Below are 23716 nucleotides of genomic sequence, written 5' to 3' on the forward strand. Positions count from 1 at the left end.
AACTGACTGGTGTGTCCACAGGTGGGAAGACTGACTGAATCCTTTCTCACACACAGAACAGGTGAATGGCCTTGCCCAGTGTGAACTTGCTGATGTACCTTCAATTGTGATAACCGAGTGAATCCATTCTCACTGTTTGAGCAAGTGAAAGGCCTTTCTCCTGTGTAAATTACAGGCGTGTCAGTTGGTCAAATGACCGAGTGAATCCCTCCCCACAGTCTGAGCAGGAAGGATGGTCAATTGAATCCCTTGCTCCACTTCTTAAATATCTGGACAGAGACAACAAAAGTGGTGTGCTGTGTTTGAACTTCCTGGAGACAAATTCCTTCTTGTTTTTAACCTGTAAAAAGATTTACAAAATCCATCAATGGGTGTAGGACAACATTTCAGATGAGATTACCGTAAATTCCGGACTATAAGCCGCTACTTTTTTCCCACGCTTTGAACACTGCGGCCTATACTACGGTGCGGCTAATGCATGTTTTTTTTCATGCCGCCAAAAACATTTTGCCTCGTAACAGTAGACCAATAAAATTGATGAGTAGTTCACAGAGGTCCAATGAAATTGTACGATAAATCAAGCGCACTTTCACAATTAAATTAGTGTAAATCAGTCATTTGTACTCACCCTCATCAACATGGAAAACAGTCGAAGAAAAGCATTGTGCTGCCTTTAAGTTAAAGGCGATCAATCTGGCGGTTGAAGAAGGAAATCGAGCTGCTGCACATAATCTTGGCATAAATGAATCGATGGTGAGACGGTGGATACGCCAGCGTGAAGAACTGAGTCAATGCAAAAAGACGACAAAAGCTTTCAGGGGTAATCATAGCAGATGGCCCGAACTTGAAGACTTTCTTGAAGACTGGGTTAACACACAGAGAGCAGGCGGCCGCGGTGTTTCCACCGTGCAGATCAGACTGAAGGCTAAAGCAATCGCCACCAAAATGAAAATCGAAGATTTTAGAGGTGGGCCATCATGGTGTTTTAGATTTATGAGACGAAAAGGCCTGTCCGTCAGGGTACGCACGACTCTGTGTCAGCAGCTCCCTCCCGACCACGAGGAAAAACTTGCTAACTTCCGCACATTCACTCAAACAAAGATAGCGGAGAATTCCATCGGGCCAGATGATATCATAAATATGGATGAAGTACCCTTGACGTTTGACCTGCCTCTCACTCGGACTGTTAATAAAAAAGGTGACTCGTCCATCACACTGAAAACAAGTGGCCATGAGAGAACGCATTTTACTTGTGTTCTGAGCTGCACAGCATCCGGACTAAAGCTTCCACCGATGGTAATTTTTAAGCGGTTGACAATGCCAAAGGAAAAATTCCCAAAAGAAATCATGGTGAAAGTCAATAAGAAAGGTTGGATGATGGAGAGTCTAATGAAGGATTGGCTGAGAGAGTGCTACGCCAAGCGACCAGGGGGATTTTTTCACAGAAAAAAACATTGCTCGTTATGGACAGCATGAGGGCCCATATAACAGATTCAGTTAAAGCTGCCATCAAGAGTACAAACTCAATTCCAGCTGTGATTCCTGGGAGCACCACGAAGTATTTGCAGCCGCTGGACATCAGCGTGAACCAGGCATTTAAAGTGGCGCTGCGCGTTGAGTGGGAGACTTGGATGACGAGCGGCGAGAAATCCTTTACCAAAACAGGCCACATGCGAAGAGCATCTTTAACTCAAGTCTGCCAGTGGATCCTAAATGCGTGGAGCTGTGTCACAACATCCACCATCACCAACGGGTTTCAAAAGGCTGGACTGCTGCGTGATGAAGAGGACCGCGTGCGCTCAAGTGAGAGCGACAACGAAGAGACTGAAGTGAGTGACGAGATCCTGAGGTTGTTCAATTCGGACACTGAAGAAGAGGACTTAGATGGTTTTAGTGCGCAGGAGGAAGATGAAGAAGGCGATCAATAACTTTTCCTGGTAGGCTGCAGTATATATTTTTTTTACCAGTCATTAGGAGATATTGGAATGTTGTTCGTGCACTGTTCAGTAAAAAAGTATACGCAACGTAATTTGTGTGTTACCGATATGTATGTATATTTAAAAGTAGCTGTGTTACATGCACTGTTCGAAAAAAAGCATTTGCAATATGTATTTGTTTATGTTACCATACGGATTTAATTAAAAGTTAAAAAATCCTCACGTGTAATATCTTTCTGTGTAAATATCTCATATTACAACGTGTGACACCTGCGGCTTAAAATCCGGTGCGGCTTGTACAAGTACAAAATTGATTTTCTTTCTACCCCATCCAGTCCTTTTACAGTATGGGAGTCCTAGTCAATATATGGAAAGTTAAAATCACTTATTGAATCAACCTTTTTGTTTATTGGCATGGTCTGCAATCTCTCTACAAATTTGTTCCTCTAAATCCCTCAGACTGTTGGGTGTAAGCAAGTCCCAATATTGGCTACAATATCATAATTCCCTGTCCTGAGCTCATCTGGCTTTCCTACGATGCTTCTTGCATTGTGATATACACAGCTCAGCACATTCATCGCACTAGGCTCAACCATCTAACTGCTGAATCTATGATCTGAACAACTGACTGGTATCAAGGAAACAAACCCTCCATCATTGTCACAAAAACAAAGGAGCTGATTGTGGATGACAGGAGGAATGGAGACAGGATAACCCCTATTGACATCAATGGATCTGGGGTTAAGAAGATGAACAGCTTTAAGTTCCTCGGCATAAACATCACCAAGCACCTTACATTGTCTGTACATACCGGCTGTGTTGTGAAAAGAGCACAGCAGCAGCTCCTTCACCTCAGATAGTTGAAAAAGTTGGGGATGGGGACCAAAATCCTGAGGACTTTCTACAGGGACACAATTGAGAGCATCCTGACTGGCTGCATCACTGCCTGGTATGGGAACTGTCCTTCCCTTCATTGCAGGAAACTGCAGAGAGTGTTGTGGACAGCCCAGCACATCCGTAGTGGTGAACTTTCCACTATTCAGTACATTTACACAGACAGGTTTATAAAAAGGGCCCAAAGGATATCGGGGACCAAATTCACCACAACCACAAACTGTTCCTGCCGCTACCATCCAGGAAACGGTACCACAGCAAAAGGAGCAACAGGCTCCGGGGCATCATCTTCCACCAGGCCATCAGACTGATTAATTCATGCTGATACAATTGCATTTCCATGTTATATTGACTGTCCTATGTACAAACGATCTATCACAAATTACCATAAATTACACATTGCACATTTAGATGGAGACATAACATAAAGATTTCTACTCCTCATGTTTATGAAGTATGTATCTAATAAAGTCAATTCAATTCAATTCACCCTCTCCATTATCTGTTTGGTCATTCTGGCTCCCATTCCCCTTACAGCTTATTTTAACCACATCACCCACTCCACCCCCACTAGCACTAGCATGCCTTACCACTTGGATATCAATCCCCTCTTGTTCTGTTCCCCTAACTAATGAATCCCCTATCACCCCTTTGACTTTTCTCTGTCAGGTAATCCCCTTCACCACCAGTTTCTAAAGTGGTCTACCTTTTGTTATGTTTGATTGGCACAAGAGTACTCTGCAATGGCTATTTAACCTCATTCCCCTTCCTGACTCTCTCCCAGTTTCCTGTGTCCTGCACCTTGGGTGTAACTCACCTCTCTTCATGTCATATCTATCACCCCCTCCAACTCCCGGATGATCCGGAATTCATCCATTTCAGGTTCCAACTCCTTAACGTGCAGGGTGCACATCTTGTAGGTGAGGACATCAGGGACACTGGAGGTCTCACCACCTTCCCACCAATGTCCCCTCTAATTTGTAATGACCAGTGTGCACATAAATCATGTACTGTGCATTTTTTTTAACTCAGTGACATGTGCACAGTGAATTTTATACAGAGAGGTAATCGTTTTCACAGCTAGCAAATCACTGTTGATAAGTACTTTGATCTCCCGTGGATTTGATCGAGTTCATCTGCACTCTCACACAACCTATGTAGCAGGCCTGTAATGGGTAATGAAGGATTTTCTCACCAAAGCTTTTGCATATTGTCCATATGTGGTTTGCTTGCTAAATTATGCTTTAAAAAGTCAGATTTGCAAATATTACTCCACTTCTTCCCACTTACAAATTCTCCAGCACATCTTGCATTGCCACAATACACACAGGTAACACCAGTTTCTATCTTGGGCATAAATATTTCCCCTGAACCCTCCTGACGAATTGAGGGTATATAAAAAATTCATTTTGAACCTGTGTAACCTCTGGCTAAAAGAATAATTGGGAGTGAATAGGAATTTTGAACTGAAGTGAACTCAGTCTTCAGCGTTTAGCTAAGACAGACTCATTACCAGTTCTCTGTGGCTTGCAGAGAGACACATTGAGAGCTGATAACATTATACATTGCATCCTCATTTGAGTAAAGGAAGAAGGACTCACTGATAAGGACAGGAATGAACATCTGTTTGTAATTAAGTCAGGGCCTTGCAAAGGGAATAACTGATAAGGACTGGACAGTACATCCATCTATAATTAAAACCATTTAGCAAACTCTGTTATCTAAGTAATTAAGTTTTGCACCAACACACTTAGTGGGCGTGCCAGTTCAAATAACATCTTGCAATATTAATGTATGGGATGTACTATGTATAAATATACGGCTGTAACCTAAGTCATTCGACTTGTCAGAAGGTGGCAGTGCTTACGTGCCTTCCCTTTGACAACTGGGTCTCAAACTCCTGCAGGCATTTGAATGCACAATAAACCGTGGTGTCGATAAGAAGCTGGTCTCCTGAGTTTTATTCAGATTCAACTTTAACATTTGGCATCACGGACAGGATCCCAATATAGGGAGTGCCAAGCAGACGGGCTGAGAGAGCAGCTGGACCACTCTGGGGACTGCGGAGACCGAACGGGAGCCCAATGGGTATTTTAAATTTGTCACTCACCGTTAGTTCCTTTGGACGTACGGTGCCTCACCCAAGGCTGATCACATACCTTGACAGGATCGGGAAAGAAATTGTTGGGAGATTTGTATAAGGTAGGCAAAATTTTACTAAGTGGCCAGGAGGCAGACATGCCAGGTAAATTCATCAATTAAGCAGGAGGTGCCAGCTGGGTAAATGTATCTCATTGTTAATTGAGCTGGAGGCTTTGTGCCCAATAAATTACTTAGAGACCATTAGTCAATTGCAGTCGATTGATACGAGTGGGCCAGCAGCAGCCCGACACAATTTGTGTGAGAGTTCTCCAGACATGGAAAAATATTTGTGAATGTTGAGTGCAGTGCCGAATAAGAAATTGGGGAACAAAATGTGGCCACGGATGGGGGAGGGTGCAGGAGCCTGGGTTATTACCTCATGAGAACAAGCAGTAAATTTGATTTGGAAAAAGAACTGAGGAAAGAAGTGGAAATTGTTGAAAAGGGAATGGAAGGAAAAGGCAGATGTAAAGCGGAATTTTGCCGGCTATGCCACTGGTGGCATAGTGGCTTCAGCGTTGGACTTCGAAGCGAGAGGTCCCGAGTTCGAATCCAGCCGACTCCCTTGCACATTTTCATCTGTGCTGGGTTAGAGCTGGTGAACAAAACAACTCACCCAGCAGAAGGCAATGGCAAACTACTGCTGTAACTTGCCTTCTACATGATTTCCCAACACCACACAGCGGCGTGGAAGGAAATCCTCAGCTAACTGGAAAAAATTCCGGATGTGACATACCTTTAAAGTGGAACAATATATTATCAGCAAGATGTAGGAATAATGCACGTAATAACGGGATAGAGTAGTGGTCACCAACCATTTTAAGCCCAAGATCCCCTACCTTGGCCTTAGTAAAATGCAAGATCGACCCAGATCAATTAGTTACACGCATGCGCACCAGGGCAGAAAAGACCGGAAGTAAAACCCCACAACCTGGAAGTAGAAATAATGTATAAACACTGGGGCACCCGCCCTTTTTTCCCACCACAGACCGGTTTAATATTGAAAATATTCTTGCGGACCGGCCGACGGGGGATGGGGTTATTAAACACAATAGGAATACAGCAATACTCGAAGCAGGTTCCTTATGTCCAGTCTATTCCGTAATTTAGATTTGTGGCTCTCGGCACTTAGCTTCTGTCCCGCGCTGCTCAGATTTTCTCCGCTGAAAAAACTCAACACGTTTGCGTTTAAGTGCAGGGTGCTTGGACTCGGGGTACTGAAGCAGTTTTGAGGGCTTCATTGCCTCATTGGACAGCCTCCTGCCCGCCCACCGCCAGATGCCTTGGCTTGGTTTGGTTGGTCGTGGGTCGGGTGAGAGGACAATCTCAGGGCCGGAGGTCCCTGTGCCGGGGCCGTGGCAGTCACAGTCCGGAGAGAGTGACCGACCGAGCAAGGATTGTGACAGGGCACGAGCCCACCCCCTCTTGTAGGATCTATCAGCCGACAAAAGTTTGTTTCAGTAGATCACAGCACGGTAGCTGCTCTGATACCTATGAAACGCTGAGCCCGAATTAGGTCGTCTGCGAATATTTTAGCACCGGATTCCCCACGAACATTCGGTGTGCTAAACAGGTTTAGAGGCAGCACTCCAGGCCAGTAGTGACGGGACTTCCCACCGGCCGGCCGAGGCCAACAGGTGATCTCTGGCATGAGGGTGTCACTGCGGTTAGGCGACTGATGACCTCGCGTGCACTCAAGTTCAACAGTGGGCTGACAGGGAATGAGGAAAGGTGCAGCTGACTCATGTTGTTTCCTCGCGGCCCAGTGGTTGGGGACACTGTGTAGTTACACGCATGTAGAAAGAATGGAACTAAAACCCCACAACCCGGAAACAATCTTTCAACAGTATTTGTGTATTTATTTTTCTTTTTTTTTGGGATCTACTGGGAAAGTCTCAAAGGTAGACGAGTCGATCGCAATTGACAGGTTGGCGACCACTAGGATAGAGGTAAGTACTGCAGAAGGAATACCAAAGGTTGGGAGATGTTAAAAACAGAGCATGAATGGATGGATGGGTGCCGAAAATGACAGCAGGAAAAACAACGTAAGCAAACCAAAGCCGGCCTACATTGGAGAGAAGGGCAGGAATGTGTGTCTAAAGTTAGAACTGATAGGGAAACATGGGACCCCAAACCTGTGTCTGGCATATCGACCCTGTATGAGTTTTGTGGCCTGCTACAGCACTTTTGCAGAAGACCAAGCCTTTAATGATGGGAAGCTGTCCCCCCAATTTAATGCCATACTGCTCCAATGCTTACCAACTAAGTTAGCCAACATCATTAACAAATAATATGGATTGGCCTGACAATGACCAAAATCGAACGCAACGAGCTTTGACATATCATTGGAACAGGGCTTTCGAATGCCAATCAACCCCGAAGGGAACTAATAGTACAGGTGAATGGAGACTGCCTCTGTCTGTTGATGGAGTAGCACTAATTCTGTGCTGCTCTTAGTTTTCTCTCCTGCTCACAGCTTAAATTTTGAATTTCAAATTTTTAATTGCTGATTCTTGAAGGGGAGTGATATGTCTATGTCTACGAGAAGTGGGAAGAATCTGCATGAATCTACTGACAAAGGTAATGAAAAAGGAAAGACGTCGAAGGAACGATCTGATGAAATGCCATCATGGGCTGAAGATATCGTTCGGACACTGAAATCAATTCAAGATCAGAATAAGGCAATTAAAGATCAACTGGAAAAGAATATAATGAAATGAACTTAATTCTGGGAAAACTTAAAGATATGGAAACTCAAGTTTCTAATCATGACGAGGAATTGAAGTCAACTAAGCAAAAACTGTCTGAAACTACAACCCGTTTGGAAAAATATCGTTAATAAGATTATTGATTTGGAAACTAAGTCTCGCAGAAACAACATACGAATCGTTGGATTGCAGTAAGGAGCTGAAAATGGAGACTTAATGGTTTACTTTGGTAAGCTCTTTCATCATCTATTTCTGACTATTTCATCACAGCTACCTGCTATTGAAAGAGCACACAGGCTATCCACTTCGAAATTTAAAGACTCAACCAGACCAAGATTTATTTTGGCTTGTTTTCATCACTTTAAAATTAAAGATCATATAATGCGACAGTCAAGAAAACAGAGTTTTCAAATTCAATGAGTCTGAGCTCCGTTTTTATGAAGATTATCCAAAAGAAGTAATGGAGCAAAGAGCAAGATTTGCTTTGGTAATGAAACAAGCATATGATAAGAAAAGATTTCCCTCTTTGAGTTACCCGACAAGAATGAAAGATATTCCTCCTAATTCTTCCCCATGTACTTTCTTTGACCCAAAAGTCGAGCTGGATTTTGTCCAGGCTATACCTGTCACCACCACTGACGTTACTACTGAATGAACTATCTGAAAAGCTGTTTGATTATCTGTATATTACTCACACTACGACAATAAGACATATGAAGGCTATTTGGATATTTCATTGACAGATTAATAAAAGAGGAAAAGAAAACATGCTCATCATTACATCCTATTGGATTTTTTTTTGGAAAGAAGATTTACGGATCAAGTTTGACTGTTTAAATGGTTAATTTCATATTTGACTGAGAAAAGAGGATAAAAGGATTTGTTCCTTTTATCTAATATTTGGTTTGATTTTTTTTGTTGTTTCTTAAATTACTAACTGGTAGTTTTTTTTCTACTAACAGGGTTTCTTTTTATATATTTATCTGGGAGGGTTAAGTTACTATGATTTTACTAATTAATATTTCCATCAATTTAGTTCAGTTAAGTATACAATTAACTTTTTTAAATCTGTTTTATTATAGCGCCCTATAACTGAATTTAAAGTTTTCTTAGGGATTTAAAGCTAAACTCAAGATGGGGCTGGTTTTTCTCTCTACGAGATTATATTATTCTGGTTCTTTTTCTGTTTAACACATGATAGAATGTAAACACTCTCCTTTGTTGAGACTTTACTGTCTTTCTTGCAAGGTCATTTTATTTATTTTATGTACTGGCTGGGGGGAGGCAGAGACGAGACCAACAGAGTGGCCCATGTCTTCGCATCTATCTTAGTTCACTTGCCTTTTTTTCAGGCTTTTGGGAGGGTGGGTGGGTTTAGAGTTAGGAGTTTTTTCCCATTGGGTGGTTCCGGAGCATGCGTGTTTTCTATATGGCTTTATTCTTCATCACTGCCATCTTTGATAATCCCGTATTGGTATGTGTTCTGCGCATGTATAAAGTAAATTAGAATAAAATTATAGTATGGCAGTTAAATGGATTAATGTAATGATTTGGAATATACGTGGTTGGAATGATCCTATTAAACAAAAAAAGACTTAAAATTATTAATCGATTCCAACCTGATATAATTTTGCTTAGGAGACGCATATCAAGGCAGGAGATCAAAATAGATTTTTTCGCTGGTGGAATGGAAAACCATGCTACTTCAAAGAGCAAAACTAAGGGTGTGTCTATCTTTATTAAATCTAATATGTTTACTCAAGAAGATATTGAGTCAGTTTCTAATGGTAGATTTTTAATTGTTAAAGGAGTGATTTGTAATAGAAAGGTTGTTTTGGTTAATTTGTATGGTCCTAATTTAGATGATCCTGCTTTTTTAAAAAAAATATTTGCTTTACTGCCAGATTTAAATGAGTATATGTTGTTAATGGGTGGGGTTTTTAAACTGTTGCTTAAATCCTATGATTGATAAGAGCTCAACTAATCAACGACTTACAAATCATTTTGCGTCAGTTATTAACTCTTTTTTGACCAATTTTGGGTTGATCGAATTATGGAGGCATTTACACCCTGATAACAGAGAATATTCTTTTTCTTTCCATGTTTATAAAATATATTCAAGGATTGATTATATTATAGTTGATCCCCGTCTTTTGCCTAATGTTAAAAACTGTGAATATGACGCTATTGCTATACCTGATCATGCGCCTTTGAGTTTGTCCTTTGAATTTGACGATGACATTTTTGGCCATCCACCATGGCACATGTCTCAGACTTTATTGCAAAGCTCTAACTTTATCAGTTTTATCAAAAGCCAGATAAAATAATTTTTTACTTTTTAATGATATAGGAGGTATGTCTAAATTAATTACCGTATATTGGATACATTCAAAGCATTTTTATGTGGTCAGATTATTTCTTATTCAACTAAACTTAAAAAACAGACTAAAGCAAAATTAGATAAAATTTCAAAACAAATTAAAGATTTAGATAATATCTATGTGACTTCCCCTAATATTGACATTTTTAAAAAGGGTGGATCTTCAATCATAATATAACCTATTATTAACTCATTCAATTGAAGGTTATCAACTTAAGTTAAAGACCCAATTTTATGTGTTTGGAGATAAAAATAATAATCTACCATAGATTCCGGACTACAGAGCGCACCTGATTAAAAGATGCAGGCTCTAATTTTAGAAAGAAAATCAATTTTGTACTTGTACAAGCCGCACCGGATTTTGAGCCGCAGGTGTCCCACGTTGTAATATGAGATATTTACACAGAAAGATATTACACGTGAGGATTTTTAAACTTTTAATTAAATCCATATGGTAACATAAACAAATACATATTGCAAATGCTTTTTTTTGAACTGTGCCTGTAACACGGCTACTTTTAAATATACATACGCATCGGTAACACACAAATTACGTTGTGTATACTTTTTTACTGAACAGTGCACGAACAACATTCCAATATCTCCTAACGACTGGTAAAAAAATATATACTGCAGCCTACCAGGAAAAGTTATTGATTGCCTTCAACTTAAAAGCAGCGTTCTCGCGCGGGTCTAAAGCGCTCGCCCCCTCCTTTCCGTTTATCGCAAACCGGTATTTTCCCACAAGACGTGGCGAAACCGGATGTGACGTCATAGCATCCCGGGATGTAGTACAGAAAACAAATATACTTAAAACACTTCTAACTTTAACTAGAAAATATTAACAAATGAATTACTAAGCGAAAATATTATAAACTAAATAACTGCCATAAAGGCAGCACAATGCTTTTCGAGTGTTTTCCATGTTGATGAGGGTGAGTACAAATGACTGATTTACAATAATTTAATTGTGAAAGTGCGCTTGATTTATCGTACAATTTCATTGGACCTCTGTGAACTACCCATCAATTTTATTGGTCTACTGTTACGAGGCAAAATGTTTTTGGCGGCATGAAAAAAAACCATGCACTAGCCGCAGCATAGTAAAGGCCGCAGTGTTCAAAGCTGTTCAAAGCGTGGGAAAAAAGTAGTGGCTTATAATCCGGAATCTCCGGTACTTGCATCTCAATTAAAATCAGCTGGAGCCAAGAGGCAAATTTTTCCCCTCACTTTTCTTTTTAGTTTAATTCCCAAAATTTTCAATCCTCAAGATAGCTTCCTCTTTTATGAGGCAATGGAAGTGTTGTTACTTCGATGCACTTGTGCTATTTTTCAATAATAATAATAATAAAAAGATATGAAAAGAATATTAAAGGTGAGTATGTTCAGTGGGAAGAAGGATGCGAGCGGGCTATATCTGCAGATCAGAAATGGGAACAACAACCTACCAAGGGACAGGTGGGGACAACAACCCGTTTAGAAATTGACAAGCAAGGATGCTTCCTAGAGTACCACCTCTCAGGAAGAGCCCAATGTAATATTGACAGTTGCTGCTATTCCAGTTCCGTTTATGATTGATTTGGGGGTAACTACAACCACTCTCAATCGGGAAATAGTATTGGAAAAGGGATTGCAGTTATCACACACAACATTCACTCTGTCTGGGTTTGAAGGCATGGAACGTACGTATTCACATAACAGTCGGGGGTGTAATCCAGCAGGGAGAGACTTGCTCTGTCTGTTGGAAGTCGAGATTCTCTGCACAGGCAATGGTGTCACCCTGTGACAGGTGAACAACTGATAGCTTTCCCAATTTCCGACCCCCCAGTGGTGGGAACTTAATCTGGACTCCACTGCATCTGAACCCCTTCTGCCAGTGGTCGACCCCCATGTGACTCTGTGCTGTGACATTACGGGGTGCTCAGCTGAGGAAAGTCAATATTATGCACCCCTTGAGGGACAGAAGTTCCCAGTCATGGTGATTGCAGAGGTTAAAGGAAAAGTGGGCAGTGCATTACTGGCCGAATTTCCAGATTTCCTTTGGCGACAGACAGAACTGGTGGTTCCCCATACCACTGTTAGTGTTTGCCCTGGGTTCAAGCCAAAGAGCCCAGAGTTCATTGCCTACACCTTGCTGAAACAAGCCTCCAGCACCGAGGGAGACTGGCAAGACTTGGCTACGGTCCAACTCCGATACTGGAAGGAGTCTGAGGTGAAGGCGGGACATTTGGTGAGACCCACTTTTAATATTGACCGATCCCAAGACGCTGTACCCCATCTCTGACCAAATTCAGGCCATGAAGTCGGTCGCACCAACTGTCCCCCTGTCCGGATCACCGTGAAGGAAGGACAGACTCTCCCATCCATTCTGCAATATCCCCCTCTAGCCCGAAGCAATTTTATTAGGATGGAAGCTCTTTTGTGGATCCAGTAGGGAAACAATATTCTGGCTATGCGATAGTGACAGACAGTGAAATTGTTCAGCAAACTTCTTTTGAAGCAGCTGTCTCTGCCCAGAAGGCTGAGCTGTTTGCTCTGACTCGTGCCTGTATCCCAGCAAAAGACTAAAGTGGGAACGTTTACACAGACTCCCGTTATGCATTTGGAATTGTACATGACTACGGGGCTCTCTGGGAACATGGGGATTCCTGACTTCCTCTGGCCACCCCATTAGCAATGCCACCATTGTAAACAACTTACTCACCGCTCTACAGCTACCTCGAGTTTTGGCTATTATGAAATGTGCGGCCCACACACGCATGTCCGACTGTGTCACTAAACACAATGCTCTAGCAGATCAGACAGTGAAAAGTGCAGCACAATCCTCAGTAGTTGTAGCCTCCTCGGGTTCCCGTCAAGCAACCCTCCATGACTAAAGCAGAACGGGTTTCCCGGACATGTGGGAGGTACGTACTTTTCAGGGGGACATCTCTGAGGAGGAGCACAAACTGTGGTCCAGGATGGGGTGCCAGAAAGACCCCAACATAGGTTTTTGGATCACCTAGCGGGACAGGTTTGTGTTCCCACACAGTTTTTACCAATATTGGCCGATTATATACATAATTGTACACACCTGGGAAAGGAGGGAATGGTTGGTAACCTGTACCCTGCACACCAGGTATGACTCCCTTGACAGGTGGATCCTTTTCTGTGTCTACAAGTTGATTTTATTGAATTGCCTAGAGTACATTGCTATAGATACTGCTTAGATATTATAGATGTGTTTAGTAGATGGATTGAAGCTATTCCAACTACCATTAATACTGCTATGACTGTTGTGAAGGTATTATTATGGGATATAATTCCCAGGCACGGCTTGCCAAAGATGCTGAGCTCTGACAATGGCCCACACTTTGTGGTGAAAGTAAACGAAGGGATATGTAACGAACTAGCTATCCAGCAACAATTCCACTGTGTACACCACCCACGGGCCGCTGGCAGAGTGGAAAGAGCCAATGGCACTCTGAAGAGTAAACTGGCCAGACCAGCAGCGGAGACTGGACTCACTTGGTTGAAGTTCCTACCGTTTGCCCTATTCCATGAAGGATACCCCATAGGGGAAAGCGGGGTTGTCACCAGTTTAAAACATTTATGGATGGCCCATGAGGATATCCTTGCGACCAAGACCTTGTGCACCATTGCTCCCAGAAAGCCTACCAGCAAAATTAGATATTGGAAGAGATGGGGAAATAAATATGCCAACTAACCAAAATTTTCCAAGCGTTACATTCACAGGTATGACAGGCTTACAAGGAAGAGAACTACCCTGCAGAGAGGAGTGACTATCCCACCATAGAACCTGGGAATTTATCCTGATCAGGAACTGCGATCGAGGGAAACTCAGACCTCGGTGGAGAGGACCATATCAGGTGTTACTGACCACTCCGACGGAGGTGAAACTGAAAGGGCAATCTCGGTGGATACATCGAACAGACTACAAACGTGTTACTGAAGGAACTGAGTAGAAGGACTCTCTCGAACTAAAGGAAATTGTATTGGTTGATAGTAGAGAGTGATGAACCTCTAGGTTTCTTGCCGTGGACTGTCATTTTAAGAGGTAGTGCCTGAGTGATGTCAGCCGCCAGCTTTCTCGGCTCCTGTTTGATTCTTACAAAGAGAAAGAGAGAGGGCTGGAACTATTTGACGATGCAGCGTGTTTACAGTTGCTGGCAGCTTGTGTTCACAAAGCTCAAAGTTTATTTTGTTTAAGCAAGGACACAGTCAGCCGGAGAGAAAGAAGGAAGATGGAAGGTTCAATACAAAGGACCTAGTGGCCAAAGGTCACTGTTTGGACTCTCCTATGCCCACAAGGGTGGGTTAATTATTGATCCATTGTATACTGAATGTGTGATTGTCACTTTGTTTGATCCATTGGAGTGGATCTGTTGGTTTGGGAGTATCCTGTGAAGACCACTTGTGCTAACCCTTGCCTGGGTGTGGTAATTCACTTGAAGAGGTACCCCTGTGACCAATCACTGTTGGTGATAATTTGTATAATCCATTTGGGGATTTTGTTGGAGTATCTCGTGGCTACCACTTTTGTTAACCTTTAGCCGGATTTGGGTGTGTTCTATGGTAACCACTTGTGAGAGTGGATATTCTGTGGAAATCAATGTCGGTAATACTTTGTGTGTTGGATCTGGATTGGGAGTACCTTGCGGAATCTACCTGTGTGTTAGCCCTTGCCTGGGTGGTAGTTCCTTCTGAAGACAGTACTCCTGTGATAAGCGACTTCTGGTGATAATTCGTTTGTGGATTTAGAACAACGACGGATAAGACCTACAGCGACTGTTATCCCGTTTTATCACCATGGAATTTGTGGAATTCAATGTAATTGCCTTCTCTCGACATTCACCTTGGATTACAAATATCTCTCTTGACATTTATTCCATGGCTGAACTGAACTTTCATACTTCACCATCTCAAGACTTTGAGCTTGGTATTCCCTGAGCTCAGTGGTTTGGGAGTTATATTTACACATATGTGGTAAATATATCTGGTTCATTTAAACCGTTACGAGTGCGTAACAGTAGTGTTTGTGTTTATGTCTTTGAGAGGGCTCACCCTAGCATCCAGTTACGATCTTTCTGTCTCTGTCACACTTATGCCAAATGGGTAGAACTAGGGGCCCTGATAGACACAGTGTTTTGACAGATGTATCTCAGGCCCCCACCAAACGGAACTTCCTACGCTGGGAAACATGCATCGTGGCCATACTTGCAGGTGCCCAGCAGCCGAGAGGAATAACTGAGACTGAGCGATCTTTGATGATAGTTTTTCTCTCCTATGGAGTAGCCGGGAATTCACGAGAGATAATCAATTTGGCTACAAGCACTTGAGGAGCTGGCCACAATACTGCAGAGGCCCTGGCAGAAACACAGGCCCAAGTAACAGAAATATCCACTGAAATGATTGCAATCTGGCAAACAGTCCTATAGAATCTTACGGCTTTAGATTTTATCCTAGCTAAGAAGGGGGAACCTGTGCTATTATTGACACAGAATGCTGCACCTATATCCTTGATGAGTCTAATAACATTACATTCCTCTCCAAGCACATTGCCTAGGAGATTGACAGCATCAAGAAATTAGGGCAGGATTTACACAGGTTCACTGAAGGGTCAAAATGGTGATCTTCGAAGGCCTGTTTGGTAATATGTGAGGCATAATATTGCATTATGGCCTAATAGTTGTACATATCATTGTTATAGTTACTGTTGTATGCCATTTTTACCCACTGAGAAGTCAAAACTGTACTCGGTTGCGTTCTCTGTAAAAAAATTACTGTTTTGTTGCTCATGTAACAATCAAAAAGCAGGGAATGATGAAGTATGGTTTAACACTTCGTTCAAAAATAGCAGCCTGTTTTTCTGAAAGAAACTGCTGATGATCAGTAGATGTACTAAGCCATGCTGAGCCATATTTCTTCTTGAAGGTAGCTAGCTAGGGTTTCAGGACGCTCATCGCCTTGTGTGTTCATGTGCAGAGATAGGACAGCTTCAGTCTGTTCTGTGTGTGTAAGCCATTTTATATTTGTGTACAAATTGTGTATTGTGTAATTATTTTGTAATTTGTCTTTAGGGGCTCCAGCCTGTCATGTAGTAAATAACTTTGGCTCCAGCATGTCTTGTGTGGGGAGTATCTGGATGGATATATCTGTGGTGAAGGGGAATTGTTAGTCAGTTAGTGGATTGGGCAGGAACAGTCATTGGCTGTTCCTGTTTGAGCGACTAACTGAGTAAGCCCCAGATACTTGGAATAAAGAGTTTGTACTTATACAGTCTATGAGAGACTCTCTCCAGATTCGACTTCCACAAAATGGGAGTGGTTTTAAAGGGCTGGGCTGCTGGAAGCACATTACCAGACCTGGAGTGATTGCAACTGGGTCTGACAGAGGCATAACTGGTTCTTCAGGGCACATTCAGTCTCGCTCCAGCTGTTTCCTACCTTCCCTTGTACAGGTATGTAATGTCTAAAGGACCAGTGTTTGAGTAAATGAGACTCACCAAACTTTCTCCTGACTGAATCACTGGAATCTCCGAGTCAGATGGGTTCTCTCCAGTTGATGCTCTCAGTCCTCGGGCTGGTTCACTTGTTGTTGTTCCCTCATCTTCAGTTGTGGTTTTTCTTCCAATAAATCTCTCACTGCAGGTCTAACGTTAACATGAAAGATAATGAAGCACATTAACAATAAAAAGGAGAACCAAACATTTCTGCTTAATGTTACTAAGAACAAAACTCACTGAAATTTAAACGTTGAAGGCAGATATAATGATCTCAGTGAACAATCTTTTATTGTCCCTCACATGACACAAAAGAATATGGGATAAGAAGGAGCCATCATTCAGTCATGGTAAGACATAAGGAACAGAATTAGGTGATTTGATCCATCTGATCTGCTCCACCATTTAAACATGGCTGGTTTTTATTCCAACACCATATTCCTGCCTTCCTCCTGTAACCTTGAAGCTATTTAGCAATCTTGAATATATTAATCTCTGTCATAAATATACCCAAATCACAGCCTCAACCAACCTCTGTGGCAACAAATTCCACACTTCGGACACCTAATGCAAAAAAAATCTCAACTGAATTTTAACGGGAAGCATCTTTATTCTGAGACTGTGAGAGTCTGTCAGATCACAGACTCTCTGTCTAATGGAAACATCCTCTCCATGTCCACTGTATCCAGGCTTTTCAGCATTCGGTAGGTTTACTTAACCATACATCCCCACACCACCCCCACCGTCCCTCTGAACTCCATTGAGCACAGGTCCAGAACCATCAAATGCTCCTCACACATAACGCCGATCACTCCTGAGATTATTCATGTGAACCTCGTTAGCAACAACTGTACTGAAAACATTTCCAGCAATAACAGACAAACTGGTTCCAGGATAATTGACAGGGAAATGTTGTGCTTTCTTTACTGTTCTACTATCACAGATCGAGTCATTTCCATTTCCAGGTTAAATGTAATAAAAAGAAAGTGGAATTACCAGAAACGCTCAGCAGGTAAGGAACAGCTGCGGGGAGGGGAACAAACTTTACAATTCAGGTTAATGACGTTTCGTCAGAATGACTTCAAACATTTAGTTTTTAGTGCAGATCTCCAGCAACTTGAGATTCTGCCCGATTTCCACCAAATGACAGACTGGTGACAGTGAGGGGTGGAGGAATTTCGAAACACAGTTTGAACGCCAGACTCACGGGTCTAGTCCTACTGTTGTAAACATGGAAAAGCCGGTCCGGAGATGTCAGAACACACCACAGCTACTGAATTAATGATACATACTACTGTATAAAAGATTCGAAAATGACAGAGTTAGAAGAAACAACAACAACTTTGCCATATATACTTTGACCATCACCAAATTTTTATCAACACACCATAGAAAGTTTCGCATCCGGACACTTCACGCTTTGCATGGTAACTACTCTGCCCGTGACTGCGAGGAACTGGTAAGACCTTTGGATCCAGATCAGCATATCACAGAAACCATCTTCCCCCCGAGACTTCCCAGTCCCTCGGTAAAGCAGGCAGTGAAATCAAAGATCCCCACAACCTGGGACGTTCTCCTTTCTCACCCACCCCAGTCCGGGAGAAGACAACAGCCATAAAGTTCCAGGACAAATGCGAGGAGCCTCAGGAAGCGAGCCGAATTGGGAATGTTAATCTGACTAAGTGGCCAAAAACACACCACGTGATCTTGCGTCACAGAGCGGAGGGCGGGGTGAATCTGCGATACACAGCCTCACGTGACCTGCTGGCGGGACTTCCATTTCAATTCTGAGGAAATAGACACCCTGTACTCCTGGTTTGGATCGTTCAATGCAGATTATGTGAAGGGGACACATTTCTGACGAGCCCAGATAACTGGAAAATAAATGAGTAACTGGCCCTCAGTTCGGGGCTCACGGCCAACATCGGATCTCCCCGCTCGGGATCGGTCTCAATACTCACCGATGGGAAAGTGATATCTTCGCTCAGCAGACAGGGATGCTGACCGTGGAGACGAAAAGCCTTCCCCGATCACACAGACGACCCACTTCAGCAATGAGCGGAGAGGAAAACACCGTCCACCCGGAGAAGCTGGGCATGCGCGAAGCGATCGCTTCAGTGTCCGGAGGGCGGGGCCTCGGAAACAGATGCACAAATGCTGCCCATCTACGGTTAAATGGGAGGGGCAATGGAATCACGTGACGGCTTTGGTCTCCCACCCCCCCCCCCCAGACTGAGAACCAGCTACCCACTACTCTGTGGACAGAAATAAACTTGCCGCTCACATCTCCTCTCACCTTAAATGTATTAGTCATTTCAACCCCCAGGAAAAATATATCGTCTGTCCACTCTATCTATTCCTCTCGTTATCTTACAAACGTCCATCCAGTCTCGCCCCAGCCTGCGCCGCTCTGGAGAAAACAACACAAGTTTGTCCAGCCTCTCGTTATAGCTCATGCCCTCTAATCCAGGCAGTGTCCTGGTAAACCTCTTCTGCGCCCTCTCCGATATCCTGATATCCTTCCGAGGATGGGGGCGACCAGAACAGTATGAAACACCCCAGATGTGGTCTAACTAGTTTTATAAAATTGTTGTTACGAAGTGTGACGTTTTAGAAACGAACCAGCAGCCATAGAGTTCACACTGGAGTCTGGTTTTGATGTAAAAGCCATTCTCTTTAGTAGTATCGACTTATAATATAGTAACAACGAAATAAAGGAAAGTTACAAGTGTTAAGTGTATATATGTGTAAATATAATTCCCAGACTATCGAACGTGAGGGAACAAAGCTCAGAGTCTTGAGATGGTAAAGTAGGAAAGTTCAGTAATCCACGGAATAAATGATGGGAAAAAGATATTTGTAATCCAGGGTGAAACGTAGAGAAAAGGCCGTTACTTCAAAATAACCGTCGACGAAGTTCTTATCCGTTGAATCCGTCCACATACGAGTTATCAGCGAAAGTGACCTGTCACAGGAATACCGTCTTCCAGGGGTTGCCACACAACATACCCAGGCAAGGGTTAACACAAGATATTCCAAAACCCACTCCTATGGATTATACGAAGTGACAGCCACACACATTCGTTGTGGTTCCGTGTACCGATGATCAACCCACTCCTGTGGGCAGAGGAGAGTTCCAAGCCTCAGCTGCGACTAACTGAAGCGATCAGCTTTTCCAGTCTCTCTCTCTCTTTAGATTGGTCGACTGCCTGTCTGCAGATCGCTCTCTCTCTCTCTTATGGTTCAGTCCACAGTCAGCGCTGTCAGCCTGTGACTGACGTCATAGCCCCGCCTCCTCACGCCGGCGCTCTTAAAGAAACAGTCACAGTACGACCGCAGGCTCGTAACAGCCGCAACATAACTTCCCGACTTTTGAACTCAATGCTTCAACTGATAAAGACAACCGTGCCATTTACCTTCTTAACCACCCGATCAATCTGTGCAGTCTCTTTCAGGGAGCGATGAACTTGGAGTCTGAGATTCCTCTGCTCATCGACACTGTTCAGGGTTTTGCATTTAACAGTGTACTGTCTCATACATTCGACCTACCGAGCTGCCAAGATAATCATCACTAATCAAATCTCACTGAGATTTCTCAGGTCCTGTTGAATTTATTGCCAAGTGCACAAGTACGGGAAGGTACAGGGACAGAGAAACACTGACTTGTGGCAGCATCACAGGCAAGTACATTCAGATAAAACACGGAACACAAATTATACGATTCTCTGTCAGTAACAATCTATAAACATGTTTTATGTCATTAACAGTATCTAAAATACATTGTGTCATGATCAATATTATAATGTGCATTTTGTGTCAATAACAGTCTTGGAAATGATGATTTTGGTCCCTGTCTCCATTCCTCCTGTAATCCACAACCAGCTCCTGTGTTTTTGTCACAATGAGGGAGAGGTTGTTTTCTTGACACCACTGTGTCGGGGTGATGACTTCTTCTCTGTCGGCTGCCTCGTTATTATTTGAGATTAGGCCAGTCAGTGTAGTGTCGTCAGCAAATTTACTTAACAGATTGGAACTGTGGGTGGCGACACAAGTCATGGGTGCTTCGAGAGTAAAGGCGGGGGCCAAGGAGACAACCCTGTGAGGTATGTGTGCTGAGGGTCAGAAAGACAGAGGTGAGGGAGCCTCTTACCACCTGCCGGCTATATGACAGGAAGTCCAGGATCCAGCTACACAAGGCAGGGTGAAGGCCGAGGTCTCTGAGCTTCTTGTCGATACTTCACTCCTTCGTATGGCTACTGCTCTGCCCATGACTGCAAGGAACTGCAGAGAACTTTGGAGAGAAGAGAACATCAGAGAAACAGGCCTCCCCTCCATGGACTCTTCCTACACTTCCCCTGCTTCGGAAAAGCAGGCCATGTACTCAAAGATCCACACAACCTGGACATTCTTGCTGCAAACCCGCTCCCCCATCGGGGAAGAGATACAGAAGCCTTAAAGCGCGAACCACCCGGCTCAAGGACGGTTTCCTGTCTGTGGTTATAAGTCAAATGAATTATAAAATGGACTCGGCCTCACAATGTAACTCGACGTGACCCTGCACCATATGTCTAGTGATTGTTTTGCCAGTTTCATTTTTCATTTTTAGAATTTTTTTATTGATACATAATCTTCTACAGCTATAAAATGATACAAAGCGTCAATAGATTAATATGTATTCAATTAATAAAGCTAAAAAAATGATCGTAAAATATAAAAATGGAAAATATATATATAGAAAAATAAGGGGAAAAAGTACCCCATCTACCTCGGAAAAAACCCAGTAACCACAAAAAAGGGGTAAAAATCCATTAGGACTGAACCCTCCGGAGCAATACGTTTGACCATCATCTAAATTTTTAAAAAAAGAATCATCAACCGTCATTTCATATTTATAGAAAAATAAAATTGGACGGAAACCATACAGCATATTTCAAATTAAATGATAATATTTGGCAAAAGAACCCCATCTTCTCCCAAAATCGAATCGAGTATCAAAAGTTCTACTTCTATTTTTTCCAAACTAAGACATAACATTCCTTGAGAAAACCATTCAATTCATGTTGGGGAAGAAATATCTTTCCATTTTAATAAAATAGCCCTTCTTGTCAGTAGTGTAACAAATGCAATTACATGTTGATCTGAAGATGAGATACCCTGAATATGATGCAGAACTATTCCAAATAGAACAGTCAATCTATTAGGTTGTAAATTAATTTTCAGAGCTTTAGAAATTGTAGAAAATAAAGATTTTCAAAACGATTTTAATGAAGAATATGACCAGAACATATGTGACAAAGTAGCTACTTCAGTTTCACATTATCACAGCATTTGTCTGTAGTAGGAACTATTTTAGATAGTCTCTCCTTTGTAAAATAATAACGGTGAAAAGTTTTAAATTGAATTAAACAATGGTTGGCACATACAGAAGAAGAATTTACGTTTTTCAAAACTCGAAGCTAATCTTCATTAACAAGGGTCATTTTAAGTTCTCTCTCCCAATCTTGTTTAATCTTTAGTGATAGATTATCTTTTTGTAACAAAAATAAATTATAAATTCTGCTAATAGAACCTTTCACTAAGGGATTCAATTTCAAAATGGTATCCAACAAATCAGACTCTTGTAAATATGGAAACTTAGGTAAACATTGTTGTGTTATGATACCAGCCCCCTCCTTTGTGAGAATTGCAAGAGCCCTAGAAAAGGGGGGGTCAATGACCCAAAAGAGAGAGAGAGAGACAGGCTGAATGGACACAGGAAATGGAAAGACATTCCACTGGGACAAAAGCTGGTGACTGTGGCATTGTTCTCAGGAGACACCTGGGAACTGCAGACGTGCCAACTCGCAGGGACATTGTAAAGCCCTCGGGCAAAGTGGGCTGGTTGAGAGAGAGATTGCACCACCTGCAACCTGATTGACACCTGAGATCCCGTGAGGCAGTATAAAGAAGGGTCTGAAAGAGGACGACCCTCAGACGCACCAAGGAGACACCAAGAAGCACGATAACGCTTCCCGTGGGAACGGGAAGCCATTTTGAAATAAGCCACGTGCGTTAAATTCCGAATGCGGGGTTTGTGGCTGGAACCAACGGAAGATCGCTTTTAACTAACACCAGGGAAGCCAAATCCTCTGAGGCTGAGGATTTGATTCATAAAGACAACGGCAAGTGTTCTCTTTTCCTAACAATCTCTCTTCTCTCTCTCCAACACGTGAAACCAAAAGGGAAAAGCCTGCAGACTTCAGAGTGACTCTTTATATTTCCAATTGGACTCAGTATTATACCCTAGACAACGAAAGAGCTTATTTCTGAGTGATTATTAATGTACCTGCGTTTTAGATTGAGTATTGACGCATGTTATCTGAATGTTTGTATTAACCTTAATTTTTGTGCCCCTTTATTAATAAAACTTTTGAAAATAGTAGCATCCGACTCAGCTGATCCATCTATCTTTGCTGGTAAGTTACCTGGTTACGGGGTTTTCGTAACAAGTGGGGGCTCGTCCGGGATTTGACACCAAAAAGGGGGAGGTCAGTCAATCGGGATTGTAAGTCAAAAAAAATAATTTGGATCTGGTACGCAGGTAGCCAGACAGAAAAACCAGCAAAGATGGACGTGTGTGAATTTATGAGCACCAAATCAGACTTGTTAAATTTGGCGAAGGGGTTAGAGGTGGAAAACGAGCAGAATCAAGCTGAGAGGCAAAGACAGCATGAAATTCGGATCAGAGAGTTAGCAGCAGCCGAGAGAGCGGCAGCGGGGAGAGAAAGAGAGAGGGAGGAGCTAAGGAGAGAGCGGTTTAATGTTAGTCGGGAGCTGAGATCAGTACCTCCGTTCGAGAAGACGGATGTTGATAGTTATTTCATTACTATATACCAGAATCAGAAGTGGCCGGGGGAGCAGTGGGTCGCGTTGTTGCGAAGTGTGTTAGCAGGAGGGAGGACCCGCAGACCAGCGAGTGCGGTGGCCCCGCCCCTGGAGTCCCAAAGCTTTCGCGCATGCGCGGTCACTCGCAGCCTGTCGGAAAAAGCGGCTGAGAAAGAGGACAGTTTAAATGAAGCCAGCGGTGATCTGGCCAAGATGTTTTTACCGACCCTGTACCATGAGGGTTCCGAGGGTGGTAAAACAGAAAGCAGTAAAGTAAAAGGGGGTAAGG

General features: G+C 42.7%; 1 long non-coding RNA gene across 1 annotated transcript; it reads right to left on the reverse strand.

The window, feature by feature from the left end:
• Positions 1 to 247: 247 nt before the first annotated feature.
• Positions 248 to 18654, reverse strand: LOC140721081 (uncharacterized). Its single transcript, XR_012097316.1, has 3 exons — positions 18525 to 18654; positions 16567 to 16713; positions 248 to 340 (listed from the first exon to the last, which is right to left on the reverse strand). It is a non-coding gene; the product is annotated as an uncharacterized lncRNA (long non-coding RNA).
• Between the last annotated feature and the right edge of the window lie 5062 nt (positions 18655 to 23716).

The sequence above is a fragment of the Hemitrygon akajei genome, unplaced genomic scaffold (assembly GCF_048418815.1).
Source record: "Hemitrygon akajei unplaced genomic scaffold, sHemAka1.3 Scf000050, whole genome shotgun sequence".
NCBI classification, from domain to species: Eukaryota; Metazoa; Chordata; class Chondrichthyes; order Myliobatiformes; family Dasyatidae; genus Hemitrygon; species Hemitrygon akajei.